This window comes from Procambarus clarkii, chromosome 44 (genome assembly GCF_040958095.1).
Source record: "Procambarus clarkii isolate CNS0578487 chromosome 44, FALCON_Pclarkii_2.0, whole genome shotgun sequence".
In the NCBI taxonomy this organism is placed as follows: Eukaryota; Metazoa; Arthropoda; class Malacostraca; order Decapoda; family Cambaridae; genus Procambarus; species Procambarus clarkii.
The window spans coordinates 29,883,743-29,898,794 of NC_091193.1; the positions used below are offsets into that span (position 1 = coordinate 29,883,743).

The following is a 15,052-nucleotide window of genomic DNA, read 5'->3' on the forward strand; positions in this document are numbered from 1 at the left end:
TCTTAAACTGGTTGAGAGAGGTACAGTCTTTAACATGGTTGGGAAGGTCATTCCACATTCTGGGCCCCTTGATTTGTAGAGCATTTCTAGTTTGATTAAGACGTACTCTAGGAGTATCAAAACTGTATTTATTTCTGGTGTGATGCTCATGGGTTCTGATACAACCTTCTATGAAGCTTTTGAGATCAGGATTGGCATTATAGTTTAGCGTTTTATATATGTATAATACACATGAGAGAATGTGCAGTGACTTAATGTCTAACATATTCAGAGATTTAAGTAGGGGTACCGAGTGATGTCTGGGGCCAGAATTGGATATTGTCCTAATAGCAGCTTTGTGTTGAGTAATTAGAGGACGTAAGTGATTTTGGGTAGTAGAGCCCCAAGCACAAATACTATAGTTGAGATATGGATAGATAAGGGAGTAATAGAGAGTCACCAGGGCAGGGCGTGGTACATAATATCTGATCTTAGAAAGAATGCCCACAGTTTTTGAAACTTTTTTTGATATATTTAGAATGTGTCCCTGGAAATCCAGCTTGTGGTCAATGAGAACGCCAAGGAACTTGCCATCTAATTTGTTACAAATTTGGGTATTGTTTATTTTGAGATTTATTTGATTAGAGGATTTATTGCCAAACAGAATATAGAAAGTTTTGTCAATGTTAAGGGTGAGTTTGTTGGCAGTTAGCCAAAGATGGACTTTATTTAGCTCAGTATTTACTGTGGCATTTAGAGCAAGGGGGTCAGGACTGGAGTAAATGAAGGTTGTGTCGTCAGCAAATAGAATTGGTTTGAGGTGTTGGGAGGCATTTGGAAGGTCATTAATGTAGATGAGAAAGAGGAGAGGGCCAAGTATGCTGCCCTGAGGAACACCAATGTTGATGGGTAGGGTGGGAGAAATTTAATTATTCACAGAAACATACTGGAGCCTGTCAGTAAGATAAGATTTGAGGTATTGCAGGGAGTGTCCTCTGACTCCATAATGATGTAATTTAAGAAGAAGGTTTTGGTGATTGACAGTGTCAAAAGCCTTACGCAGGTCCACAAATAACCCAACAGGAAACTCATTTTTATCAAGAGCTGCATATATCAAGTTAATCATACCTTACTTATTGTCTTATTCCTCCATTATCAGAATATATATATATATATATATATATATATATATATATATATATATATATATATATATATATATATATATATATATATATATATATATATATATATAAATAAATATATATATATATATATATATATATATATATATATATATATATATATATATATATATATATATATATATATATATGTGTGTGTGTATATCACGAAAATAAACACGTGATTAAGAATGTGACAATGTCAGACCACGGAGGAAAAATGAAACAGGAAATTTCCTTAAGTACTTTCGTATATTAAATACATCTTCAGAAGGTCTGACATTGTCATATATATATATATATATATATATATATATATATATATATATATATATATATATATATATATATATATATGTCGTACCTAGTAGCCAGAATGCACTTCTCAGCCTACTATGCAAGGCCCGATTTGCCTAATAAGCCAAGTTTTCCTGAAATAATATATTTTCTCTATTTTTTTTCTTACGAAATGATAAAGCTTCCCATTTCATTATGTATGTGGTCAATTTTTTTTTATTGGAGTTAAAATTAACGTAGATATATGACCGAACCTAACCAACCCTAACTTATCTTTATAGGTTAGGTTAGGTTAGGTAGCCGAAAAAGTTAGGTTAGGTTAGGTTAGGTAGGTTAGGTAGTCGAAAAACAATTAATTCATGAAAACTTGGATTATTAGGCAAATTGGGCCTTGCATAGTAGGCTGAGAAGTGCGTTCTGGCTACTAGGTACGACATATATATATATATATATATAAGTTGAGTAGTATCCTCTTTCAACCACGTTTCAGTAAGTATAATAAAAGAGAATTTGTTGTCAATAGTTTCAATCAAGGCACTAACATCATCGAAGTGTTTACCTAGGGATCTAACGTTCAAGTTGATTACAGAGATATTGTGATTATGTGTTAATACATTGTTTACATCATGTGCTGTAAAATATCTGCAATTTTGATCATTAAAGTGATGATTGTCATAGATAGTGGATAAGAGGTTAAGTTCTGGGTCTATACTTGTCTGCATAAAAAGGCTGTTTGCAGGAAAACAAGGCAAGAATGGCCAATTACAAAATAGAAAACAATGAAAAAGTAGAATAAAAATTCTTAAGTAATACAAACCTAATGGTAATTTAAGTAATAAAAACTTAATGGGAACTTAGGAATGTAAAAAATGAACTAGAATAATTAATAGCAATAGATGACCAAAAAAGTCAAAAAGCAATTATGAAATCTATAAAATGAAAAGCTTGCTTACTATACGTACACTATAAGTACGTATTATTACTATAAGTACACTATAGTTGAATACTAAAGTTACACTAAAACAAACTGAGGTAGTTTAAATAGAGATACACTCAGGAACACTGGATAATGAAGTTAATACTAGAGGACACAGGCAAAGCCAGTGTACTATGGAACATGGGAGTAAAAAGAAAAAAGACAATAATAAAGATGACAATATTTTCTTTTTTTAACTAAAGTTAAAACCTTTTGAAAGGAAAGGCAGAGCTAAAGTACACAAAGGTAGTTAAATGAGATTATAATTTGAATTCAGGCTATACAGCAGCTATTCCACAGTCACTGAGGAAAGAATTAAGGTGAGCTTCAGTGGTTATTGAATAGGTTTTTCCAGTGTCAGTCCTCCTAGCTATAATTTTACCATCTCGCACAAAACAGTGTTTAATTGTAGGGGAATTTTTGCAGAAACCACGCAGTTTAAAAAAGAGATTTTGCCTGAACCTGGTCAGACATTCATTCACATAAACAATGGATTTACTAGCGACTGCAGATGAGATAAGATCAGACTTGCGGGAGCAGCTATCTAGTTTTATTCGTATTCTTCTGTTATTTGTACCAGATGATTTGGTACCCACTCTATATGCTGATTTGATGTCATTTTTTTGGATTGAATACCTTAACTTATCCTGCAATACCTTGATCACGATGGCAGCACAGTCTTCTCCGTCAGTTTCATGGGGAAAATCACGTGAAGAGATAATTACAGACTCAAGTAGTTTATGTTGGTCTGTTTCGTCTTGGGTAACAGTGTGTTGCTGTTGTAGGTTGTTCAGATGGTTCTCAAACTGTTGCAATATTTCTTCCTGTTTTCTAGTGGTTTCATCTGGATTAAAGTTAACACTTTAGTGCGCGCGGCACTCCCTGAAAAAAAAAGTGGGTTGTGCGCGCGGCGTTCTGGGCGCTCAAGCGTGAACACAAAAAAGTTTATAATCTTTTCACGCTCCTAACATCAATTCTCAAGCTACGTTTTTCATTTTGGTATCAATGCGTTGGCAATAAAATTCTCTACAAGATCATATGCATAAAATGTCATCCAAGCATTTGCTATCCCACCACGAAGTAAATAAACACGAAGATGACTCGCCGTGACACCCAAACAGGAAGTAAATGTTCATACTCTTTCGTTTGTTGCCAGTTTCACAGTCATCCTACAACGCTTATTTTGATATCACTGAACTCGCAATAAAATTCCCCACCCAGACATATGCCTATCAATGTCTAATTATGTTCCGCACGAGTGTGGGAACTGGGCGAAGCGTTAGCCGTGATTTCAGCAGCGACGACACTGTTGTGATGCAGCGCTTTGAAAGTTTATACTTATTTCACTGTCATGACATTATTTCTCGAGCTACGTATTTCATTTTTATAGCAATGTGTTCGCAATAGAAAGTTCTATAAGAACATGGGTAGAATTGGCCAACAGAGCGTCAAATAAATTTGCGGCGAATAAAATCTTACGCGTGTTTGAACCCGTGAGCGTAAAAAGTTTTTACTTTGCTCATGTTTTTTCAAGTTTATACTTGATTCACTCCGCTTTTTTTGTTTGTATAGTGTTCGGAATAACATTCTCTACACAGACATATGCATATAAATGTAGAATCATGATCGCGGCCAACACAAGAGTGTGTGGATTGCGCGATTACCCTCGTTGTGACACCAATGCAGTCGTCTCTCCTCTAAGTTACAATACATTGCCGTTTTCTCAAATAGGCACAGTGCCTATTAGAGAAAACGAAAATTTAATGGTAAACATATTCATACAAACCCCAAGTTTATTTATTTATTTATTTATTTATGCATATACAAGAATGTACATAAGGAATGTGAGGATACAAATATGGTAATTACAGTCTTGTAAAGCCACTAGCACGCGCAGCGTTTCGGGCAGGTCCTTAATCTAAGAAAATTTTAAGGAGGTAAATACTTGCAAAGTTTATAGACAAAAACATGAAAACAGATTACATGGAATGAAAAAAAAAGAAGATGAGAGAAAATTATAGGTACAGTATATTAAAGCACATAGGTAGCTATGATTGATTGCAATGACAGCTTAAAATGGTAGTTGACAACAAATTGGTAGGCACAATACAGCAGAAACAATATATGATTGATTGCAATGACAGCTTGAATGGTAGTTGACAAAAATTGGTAGTCACAATACAGCATATGGCTAAGTTGATCGAGTAGTAAATACCCAATATAACACGGTCCGTAAATTTACGTCGTGATCCGACAAGAGGTTAGGCAAACCGCCCGTAAGTCCAAGTCGAAAATCCAGGAAAGTGTTAGTAACTGTGTTCTTGAGAAGGTTTAATTCTTGTTCGAGGTGGACGACTTTGGTAGATAGATCTTGATTGTTCTTGAGTAAGGCTCCAACTTCATTCTGCAAAGATAATAATGAGCCTTGCAGGTTCATTATTAAGGCCGACTGCTCTTTGATTACTGACATTTGATCTTCATGTATTTGAGTTAATAACTTGAGCCAAGTGGCTCAATAGTGGCTTTAGGCATTGTATGTACTAGCTCTATCAATAAACCTATCAATTTTTGTAAAAATCTCTTGTATGTATGTACCTTACCTGAATAAACATTTATTTTATTTTATTTTTTTTATTTTTAATTACCTAAGTGTAGTTACAGGATGAGAACTACGCTCGTGGTGTCCCGTCTTCCCAGCACTCTTTGTCATATAACGCTTTGACACGTTGACTGTCAAAACACACACACACGCGCCCGTACTCACCTATTTGTACTCACCTATTTGTGCTTGCGGGGGTTGAGCTTTGGCACTTTGGTCCCGCCTCTCAACTGTCAATCAACTGATGTACAGATTCCTGAGCCTACTGCATGGGCTCTATCATATCTACATTTGAAACTGTGTATGGAGTCAGCCTCCACCACATGTGTGGTGGAAGCTGCCTAATGCATTCCATCCGTTAACTACTCTGACACTGAAAAAGTTCCTTCTAACGTCTCTGTGGCTCATGTGGGTACTCAGTTTCCACCTGTGTCCCCTTGTTCGCGTCCCACCAGTGTTGAATAGTTTATCCTTGTTTACCCGGTCGATTCCTCTGAGAATTTTGTAGGTTGTGATCATGTCTCCCCCGTGTGTGCATGCGCGTGCGCGCGTGTGTGTTTTGACAGTTGAGCAGAGCTCAACCCCTGCAAGCACAGCTAGGTGAATACAAAATAAGCAGGTGGCACTCGGGATCACCGCATCCGGCGCTACTACTCCCTTGTGGCCCCATAAACTTACTATATATTTTTCTTCACACATATGCAAATCAGCCACTGTACAAATAATGCATAAGTATTTATTTTATAAATTAGTTGTGGCGCAGAAAATAAGGTTTTGTGTCATTAGCATGTTGTGAGATATTTTATTAATGAAGTATGAATGTCAACCAATGTCTGTTTTTTTCTTTAAAGAGCGCTGTTTGTCGACATAATTGTATTTGTGCTGCTTTTTCATCTATGTTTTCATTTCTTGTTTTCATTCTACTCATTATGCTCAATTAGTATTAAGCTTGTCATTTAAGTTTATCATGCCCGAAACGCTTTGCGTAATAGTGGCTTTAGGCATTGTATGTACTATCTCTACCTATAAGTCAACCAATCTTTGTAAAAATTTATTGTATGTATGTACCTTACCTAAATAAACATTTTATTTTATTTTATTTTATTTATTTTTTTTTTTTTTAATGAAGTATGAATGTGAGGAGTGAGTGTCAACAAGAGCCAGAGACGACACGGCGCTCTCACGGTATCTACATTATTTCTCAGCAATATTGTTTACCTATTATATCAGCCCTCAATTATACATAAAACACTATCACATTAACACACGTGACTGTTAGAAATATCTTTTATGGTTACAGTTTTTTTGGTATTTTCGTTTTTGCAACACCGGGCAATTAAGCGGTGTTTCAAGCTCAATAAGCCACAATGTAGGACTGAAAAACAGGAGATGCGGGACCGTTTAATTCCCACAAGTTACCACAAGCTTTACAAAGCTTCCTGGCAATACGTTAGTAATGAATAAATATGATAGGTTAGGTTGACCTAACCCAACCTAACCTAACCAAACCTAACCTAACCTTATTTATGCATATTTTATTTATTTATGCATGCATATACAAGAATGTACATAAGGAATGTGAGGATACAATTATGGTAATTACAGTCTTGTAAAGCCACTAGCACGCGCAGCGTTTCGGGCAGGTCCTTAATCTAAGAAAATTTTAAGGAGGTAAATACTTGCAAAATTTATAGACAAAAAAATGATAACAGATTACATGGAATGAAAAAAAAAAAAGATGAGAGAAAATTATAGGTACAGTATATTAAAGCACATAGGTAGCTATGATTGATTGCAATGACAGCTTAAAATGGTAGTTGACAACAAATTGGTAGGCACAATACAGCAGAAACAATATAAGATTGATTGCAATGACAGCTTGAATGGTAGTTGACAAAAATTGGTAGTCACAATACAGCATATGGCTAGCACATAAAAGAAGACAGCAATGAACACAATGATAAGGTTGTTTGATATTACATAAAAATTAGGAGATTGGGTAACACTAGGTACAGAGCAAATTAAAGCTCAGTGTAGGAAACTAAATAGATGAAGTTAGGTACTTTTTGGTTTTGCTTTTAAATAAGGCAAAAGTTTTACAGTTTTTCAATTCACTAGGGAGTGAGTTCCATAGACTAGGTCCCTTAATTTGCATAGAGTGTTTACACAGATTAAGTTTGACCCTGGGGATATCAAAGAGATATTTATTTCTGGTGTGGTGATAATGGGTCCTATTACATCTGTCCAGGGAGAGTTTCAGAGCATGGTTTGCATTTAAGAACAGGGTTTTGTAAATGTAGTTGACACAAGAGAATGTGTGGAGGGAGTTAATATTTAGCAAGTTTAGGGATTTAAACAAGGGAGCTGAGTGTTGTCTGAAAGCAGAGTTAGTTATTATTCTGATAGCAGATTTTTGCTGTGTGATGATGGGCTTAAGGTGGTTTGCAGTGGTAGACCCCCATGCACAGATACCATAATTAAGATAGGGGTAGATTAGTGCATAATATAGTGAGAGGAGAGCAGAGTTAGGAACATAATATCTGATTTTGGAGAGTATACCAACTGTCTTAGAGACTTTCTTAGTTATGTGTTGAATGTGGGTGCTGAAGTTGAGTCTCTTGTCTAGGAATAGGCCAAGAAACTTGCCATCATTTTTATTACTGATGTTAATGTTGTCTATCTGTAGCTGAATTGCATTTGATGATTTGTTTCCAAATAAGATGTAGTAAGTCTTTTCGATGTTTAATGTTAGTTTGTTCGTTGACATCCATAAGTGGACTTTTTTTAATTCATTATTCACAACATTATTTAGTGTATGTGGGTTGAGGTTTGAGTAGATAAGGGTAGTATCGTCAGCAAACAATATAGGTTTGAGAATATTAGAGACATTAGGCAGATCGTTTATATATATAAGAAATAGAAGAGGTCCTAAGATGCTGCCCTGTGGCACTCCAACGGTAATTGGTAGAGTGGAAGAAGTTGTATCATTGATGGTTACATATTGGTGTCTGTCACTAAGATAGGATCGGATGTAGTCAAGGGCAAGGCCTCGGATTCCATAATGCTGGAGTTTAAATAAGAGGTAGTTGTGATTAACAGTATCAAAGGCTTTTCTTAGGTCAATGAAGAGTCCAATCGGAAACTCATTTTTGTCAAGGGCTGAGTAGATAATGTCAAGGAGACTAATGATTGCATCATTGGTACTCTTTTGGGACCGGAAGCCAAACTGGCAGGGGCTGAGTATGTCGAATTTTACGAGGTAGGAATAGAGCTGTTTGTAAATAATTTTTTCAAATATTTTTGATAGAATGGGTAGATTTGATATTGGTCTATAATTGTTTATGTCCGCCGGATTGCCTCCTTTATGGACTGGCGTTACTCTTGCTTTTTTGAGGATATCAGGGAAGGTGTGACACTCTATAGATTTGTTGAACAGTAGTGCTATGGGTGGGGCAAGGGCATGGGAGGCTCTCTTGTACACAATGGACGGAATTTCACTGGTGTTCCCTGCCTTGGTTTTTAGAGAGTGTATGATGGACACAACATCTGCCGGGCTGATTGGTGAAAGGAGAAGAGAGTTTGGATAGCTGCCTGAGAGATATGTGTTAATATGTGTCTGAGTCTGTGGGATTTTACTGGCAAGATTAGCACCAACCGATGAAAAGAAACTATTAAATTCATTTGCCATTTCTAAATCAGTTGACGGTATATCCCCATCCTTGTAGAGTTTTATTTGGTTATGTGAGTGTTGTTTAGTTCCTAGGATACTAGAGATAGTTTTCCAAGTGTTTTTCATGTTACCTTTTGCTTCATTGAATCTATTCACATAATATGCAAGTTTTGCCTTTCTTATGATACTGGTAAGCATTGATGAGTACCTTTTAGCTACTTCCCTTGAAACTAGGCCAATCCTAACTTTCTTTTCATATTCATGTTTCTTGTTGATTGAGTTGAGAATGCCATTTGTGAGCCATGGATTGTTTAATCTTTTGTCAGTTACTTGCTTTGTAAGAAGGGGACAATGAAGGTTGTAGAGGCTTAGAGTTTTGGAGAGGAAGAGGTTAGCTAATGAATTTATATCATGGGTATTAATGAATTCAGAATCCCAGTTAATATTGTGAAGTGCCTCTGTAAGATTGTCTAAAGCTGATTCACTGTGTAGCCTAAATGAAAATTTCTTGCTTTTTGGTGGTGTTATGTCCATGTTCGCTATGAGAAAGGTAGGATAGTGGTCAGTTGTTCTGTCGTAGATTATACCAGATACAAGGGGAGCTGTTATGTTTGTCCATATGTGGTCCAAGGTAGTGGCTGATGTTTGAGTGACTCGGGTAGGTTTGGTGATAGTGGGGATTAGCATACAGGAGTTCATGCTGTTAAGGAAATAGTCAACTTGAGAGCAGTTTTGTTGACCCAGGTCAATATTAAAGTCTCCTCCCAGAATGATGTGGTTTTTGTTGAGATTGTTGTTTATAATAAGATTCCTTAGGTTGTCTGAGAAAGAAGCTATGTTAGTATTAGGAAATCTATAGATGGCTCCAATAGTCAAAGAGGATTTAAGGGATTTAATTGTAAACTGAGCAAAAGTATATTCACAGTAGTCATCTCTGTCACTAATAACACTGTTGCAGATAAATGTATCTCGGTAATATATAGCTGTGCCACCACCTTTTTTATTAGGCCTACAGTTATGAATGGCTTTATAACCAGCTAAGTTGTAGAGTTGGGTATAGTCTTTATTTAGCCAAGTTTCTGTTAAAATAATGAACGATAGGTTAGTACCTAGTGCTGTGAGTAGTGCATTTAAATCGTCAAAATGTTTACCAAGTGATCTAACATTTTGGTTATAAACTGATAGATAGGTGCTATTTTGGAGTTTGTTTTTAGCCTGGTGTGCTGTGAAATACTTACAATAATGATGATCAATGTGCTGGTTGGTATAGATATGAGACAGAAGATTTTGATCAGGATCAATATCAGTGTGCATAGAGATGCAGAGGGATCACGATACAAGATACACGATAAAGCAAAACACAAGAATAAAAGCAGATACAATAAAATAGTAACAATTTAGAAGTAAAATAAAGATCCAATAGATAGCCAGGGAGGACACAGAAACATAAAATAAAACACAAAAAATCAGTAGAGACTGACAATATAAATGTAAAATAAAAAATAATAAGAAAAATAATAATAATCATAAAAAAATGATCTTGAAGATAATTAGCTTAGTAATGGTTAATTAACAGGGTAATAAAAAGCCCTAGGTTTAGTGACAAGGGGATTAACTAAGTACAAATAATTAAGAGTATAAAACAGGCAAAGATGACAAACAAAAAATAAAGTAAAAATTAAAATAAAAATAAAAATAAACACCTTTGGAAAGGAAAGGCAGAGCTTAAGTACACTTTGGTTGTATGTGAGACTACAAATTATGTTCTGGTTATTCAGCTTATATCCCACAGTCATCCAGGAAAGAAGTGAGGTGTGCTTCAGTGGTTATGACATAAGTTTTTCCAGAGTCAGTCTTCCTAGCTATTATTTTACCATCGCGCACAAAACAATGTTTAATAGCAGTGGATCTATTGCGAATTCCACGTAGTTTAAATAAGAGATTTTGTCTGAATCTGGTAAGACATTCGTTCACATAAACCTTGGATTTCCTAGCGACTGCAGCAGTGATAAGGTCTGACTTGCGGGAGCAGCTATCCAACTTCACGCGTATCCTTCTGTTGTTTGCACCAGATGATTTGGTACCCACTCTATAAGCTGACTTAATGTCTCTTGCTTCGATTGAATAATTCAACTTAGTACGCAATTCCTGGATCACGATGGCAGTACAGTCTTCTCTGTCAGTTTCATGGGGAAAATCCTGTGATGAGATGATGACAGAATCAAGGAGCTTAAGTTGGTCTGATTCGTCTTGGGTTGCAGTTTGTTGCTGTTGTAGGGAGTTAAAGTGGTTCTCTAACTTTTGTAACATCTCTTCTTGCTTCTTAGAGGTTTCTGCTGGTTTAAAGTTAGTAACCGAGATCCGAAGAGAGCTTAATTCATGTTCGAGGTGGCCGACTCTGGCAGACAGATCTTGGTTAGCCTTGTGCATTGCCAAAGCATCACTCTGAAGCTTCATTATCAGGTCCGACTGCTCTCGGATTATAGACTTTTGGTCATCATGTATTTGAGTCAATAATCTGAGCCATGGATTATCAGCGGGACGCTTAAAGTCAGTACATGGGGAGGCAGCTCGTTTAAGTTGCTCCATATGGTTACATAACTGTTGTAAGGCTCGAGTCAGTGACGACGCTTCAATCAGCTGAGAAGGTTTGTTATTGTTGACGCAGGGAGGGTCGGTACTCCCCCCGGTAGCCCCTAAGGGGGAGACAGCCGCATTATTCCTGTTGCTAGCTTGGCTGGTTGGGTTCATCCTGATAGGTGTGCTATCATTCTTTACGGCCTTGCCGAGCTTAGAATTGTTTAGCATGGTAGCAGCAGAGATGTATACAGCAGATGGGGTAGACTTGTTGATATGGCAGCAGCAAACGTCAGGTTAGCTTCCTCCAGGGAGCAACACTAATGAGGTCGAGATGAGGTAGTAGGTTAGGTTTTGTCGAATATTTCGGTCACATTTAGGTCACTGGGTACTTAGCTGCCTTCTGGGGTTGTTACATCATGTTAGGGATGTTGTGGGCTCAAGGAGCAGCTGATAAAGCTGGAGGGGGAGCAGGGTCGTCAGGAGCGGATGAGCGTTCGAGCGTCTATCTAAACCTAACTAAACCTAACCTAACCTAACCGACACTTGGATCGTCGACTTGATTTGGCGTCACCAGCTCTTTATTTTCGTCTAATTTCTTTATAAAAAGATACTTTTTCAGATTAAAATTGTTTTTTCGTGTTGTACATTCAGCACCAACATTATAATGAGTAAATATATCATATTTGTACATTCAGCACCAACATTATATTGAGTAAATATATCATATTTATTCATTACTAATGTATTGCCAGGAAGCTTAGTGAAGCTTGTGTAGCTTGTGGTAATTAGACGGACCGGGAGATGCTTTTTCACCCACAGGGTTATTAACCCATGGAACCATCTACCTGCCATCATGGAACTGCCTACCCACTGAAGCTGTAACTGCCAAGACACCTTTGAATTTCAAAATCAAATTGTAAAAGATTATAAAGGCAAATGGGGGGGAGGGGGCCTTCGACAAGCTGCCAGCTTCCTGTCCTCATTAAAGCCACTAGTGGTAGTGGCTCTCGGGTAAATCGGGTAAAAATACACATGATGCATATATCGAGGTCCCGCCCAGGGTCGAATTACTGACCCCTCCCCCCAAGGATGCAATCCCACAACAGCTTGCTTATTCCTGGATACCTACTTAGTGCTAGGTGAACAGGACATCAGGTGATAGGAAACGTGCCCACCCATTTGTCCCGCCCAGGATTCAAACCCAGAATTCTCAATTGTGCATGGAGAACGAACCCGACTACTACTGTGACCCCTAAACTTGCACATCATAGATGCAGGATACATCATAGACATGATGGATGGCACTTATATTTCAGGTAGTTTTCTCACACAAAGTTTGTTTCATATTTACCTAAGTAATTACCTAAGTGTAGTTACAGGATGAGAGCTACGCTCGTGGTGTCCCGTCTCCCCAGCACTCTTTGTCATATAATGCTTTGAAATTACTGACGGTTTTGGCCTCCACTACCCTCTCACTTAACTTGTTCCAACCGCCTACCATTCTGTTTACAAAAGCGAATTTTCTTATATTTCTCCGGCAGCTTTGTTTCGTTAGTTTAAATCTATGACCTCTTGTTATGACATATATAAAATGCTGAACTGTAATGCCAATCCTGACCTCAAAAGCTTCATTGAAGGTTGTAACAGAACCCATGAGCACCACACCAGAAATAAATACAGTTTTGATATTCCAAGAGTACGACTTAATCAAACTAGAAATGCTCTACAAATCACGGGACCCAGAATATGGAATGACCTTCCCAACCATGTTAAAGACTGTACTACTCTCAATCAGTTTAACACTTTGTGAGGATCAGGACTCCGCCCGGAGTCCTGATCCGCCTACCCGCTTCCGGGATGAGGACATAAAATGATGTCCTGAAAAAAATATTTGTATAAAATTCAATTTTAATCCGATTTACTTTGGGTTTGTTTCAAACTGCGCACCATGAGGCTCTCTTTCTCACCACTAGGCTGCATGGTACAATAAGTTCATGAAAGGTGTGGACCACTTCGATCAAATGGTATTACCATTTTACCAGGAAAACTCACAAGTGGACCTAAAAGATAACGTTTTATTTCCTGCAAATGGCTTTGTATAATGCCTTTGTTTTGTACAAATACAACACAACTGATCAAAAAAAGCTAACATTGATACAGTTCCACGAGGTGGCAAATTGGGCCCTATTGTGCTAGGACCCGGAAGATTAGCCTCAAACAGCAACAGTATCTCAACACTTGCGGCACGCTCCAGACATAAATGATGACACAGGTCCTGCCTATGCTGACGCCTTGCAAACTCCTGGACCATCTGGTGTGAGGCGGCCCTTGTTCACTTCAACACCTCAAGCTGAAGCAGCAACCGAATCAGAACCCGAGATGTCTGGCACACTGCCATTTGACGAGACGGTTTTGTCAGATGACTCTGACTCTGACTCAAATGTTGAACCTCCAGCGATTCAGTTTATTCTGAAAATCGCATGAACTACAAACTGAAACGAGTATTTTGATACCAGAATGAACACTGTATCACATAAACTGCCATAAGTAGACTCGAACCTTCATAGATTTTTTTTTGGGTGTAGCATGTGTCTGCATGAGTGTCCCAAACGGGTTGCAGATGGGTGACTTTAGCCGTTTATACTGGTAATGTATTTTGTATTTTGATACCAGAATGAACACTGTATCACATAAACTGCCATAAGTAGACTCGAACCTTCATAGATTTTTTTTTGGGTGTAGCGTGTGTCTGCATGAGTGTCCCAAACAGGTTGCAGGTGGGTGACTTTAGCCGATTATACTGGTAATGCTTCCCCCATATCATGTATTATATGCATATGTCTGTTTAGGGAATTTTATTCCGATCAATGTACAACCAAAAATAAATGTGTGCAACAAGTATAAACTTGACAAACATAACAAAAGTAAAAACATTTCGTGTGTGTTTAACGCTCACTGATATGTTCCAGCGTTGTTTTATATTTGGCGCTATTCTATCTTACGCTTTGTTGATCTTTTTTACCTACGGGCTCATAGAACATTCTATTGCGAACACATTGACACAAAAATGAATGACGTACATAGAATAATAATGTCAGGACAGTGAAATAAGTATAACTTTCAAAGCGCCGTATCGCACATGTGTCGTCCCGTCACCGATACCGGGTAACAATATCACCACTTCCCACACTCTTGCGGGTGGGCCGCGATCATTATTCTACGTTTATATTCATATCACCGTGTTGGGAATTTCATTGCGAGTCCATTGATACCAAAATTAACGCTGTAGGACAAGTGTGGAGGTGATAACAATCCCAAGAGTAAAAACATTTTGTTGCTGTTGGGCGCTCACGGCGAGTCATCTTCGAAGTTATTTATTTGGTGCTGGTATCCCTATACGTTTCGTGACTTTTTTTTACTGATATTCTTCTAGAGAATTTTATTGCGAACACGTTGGTACCAAAATGAAATACGTAGCTCGAGAACTAAGGTCAGGAGAGTAAAAAGAGTATACACATTTTTGTTTTTACGCTTAAGCGACAAAAACGCCGCGCGCACATACCGCTTTTTTTTTTACCTTCGCCAGGCGCGCGAAAGTGTTAAGATAAAAACGAAGCACTACCTAATAAATTCCCTGTAACTTACCTTGCCCCTCTATTGTCAACCCATGTCTGCTTTTTTAAACACTGCTGTTTGTCGACCTAATTGTATTTGTGCTGCTTTTTCAGCCATGTTCTCCCCTTTTTTATCTTTTATTTTTATTTGTT

At 37.6% G+C, this 15,052-nt stretch overlaps 2 protein-coding genes across 4 annotated transcripts in view; both read left to right on the forward strand.

Annotated features, from left to right (window-relative positions):
- Positions 1–15,052, forward strand: part of LOC138350210 (putative per-hexamer repeat protein 5) — a 51,549-nt gene that overhangs the window by 2,820 nt on the left and 33,677 nt on the right. The window lies entirely within an intron of this gene.
- Positions 6,161–15,052, forward strand: part of LOC123745440 (glucose-fructose oxidoreductase domain-containing protein 1) — a 169,264-nt gene continuing 160,372 nt past the window's right edge. For all 3 annotated transcript variants that reach the window (XM_045726019.2, XM_069300872.1, XM_045726017.2), the window contains exon 1: positions 6,161–6,220. The gene's annotated coding sequence lies outside the window, so the exon portion shown is untranslated. The remainder of the gene's footprint in view (positions 6,221–15,052) is intronic.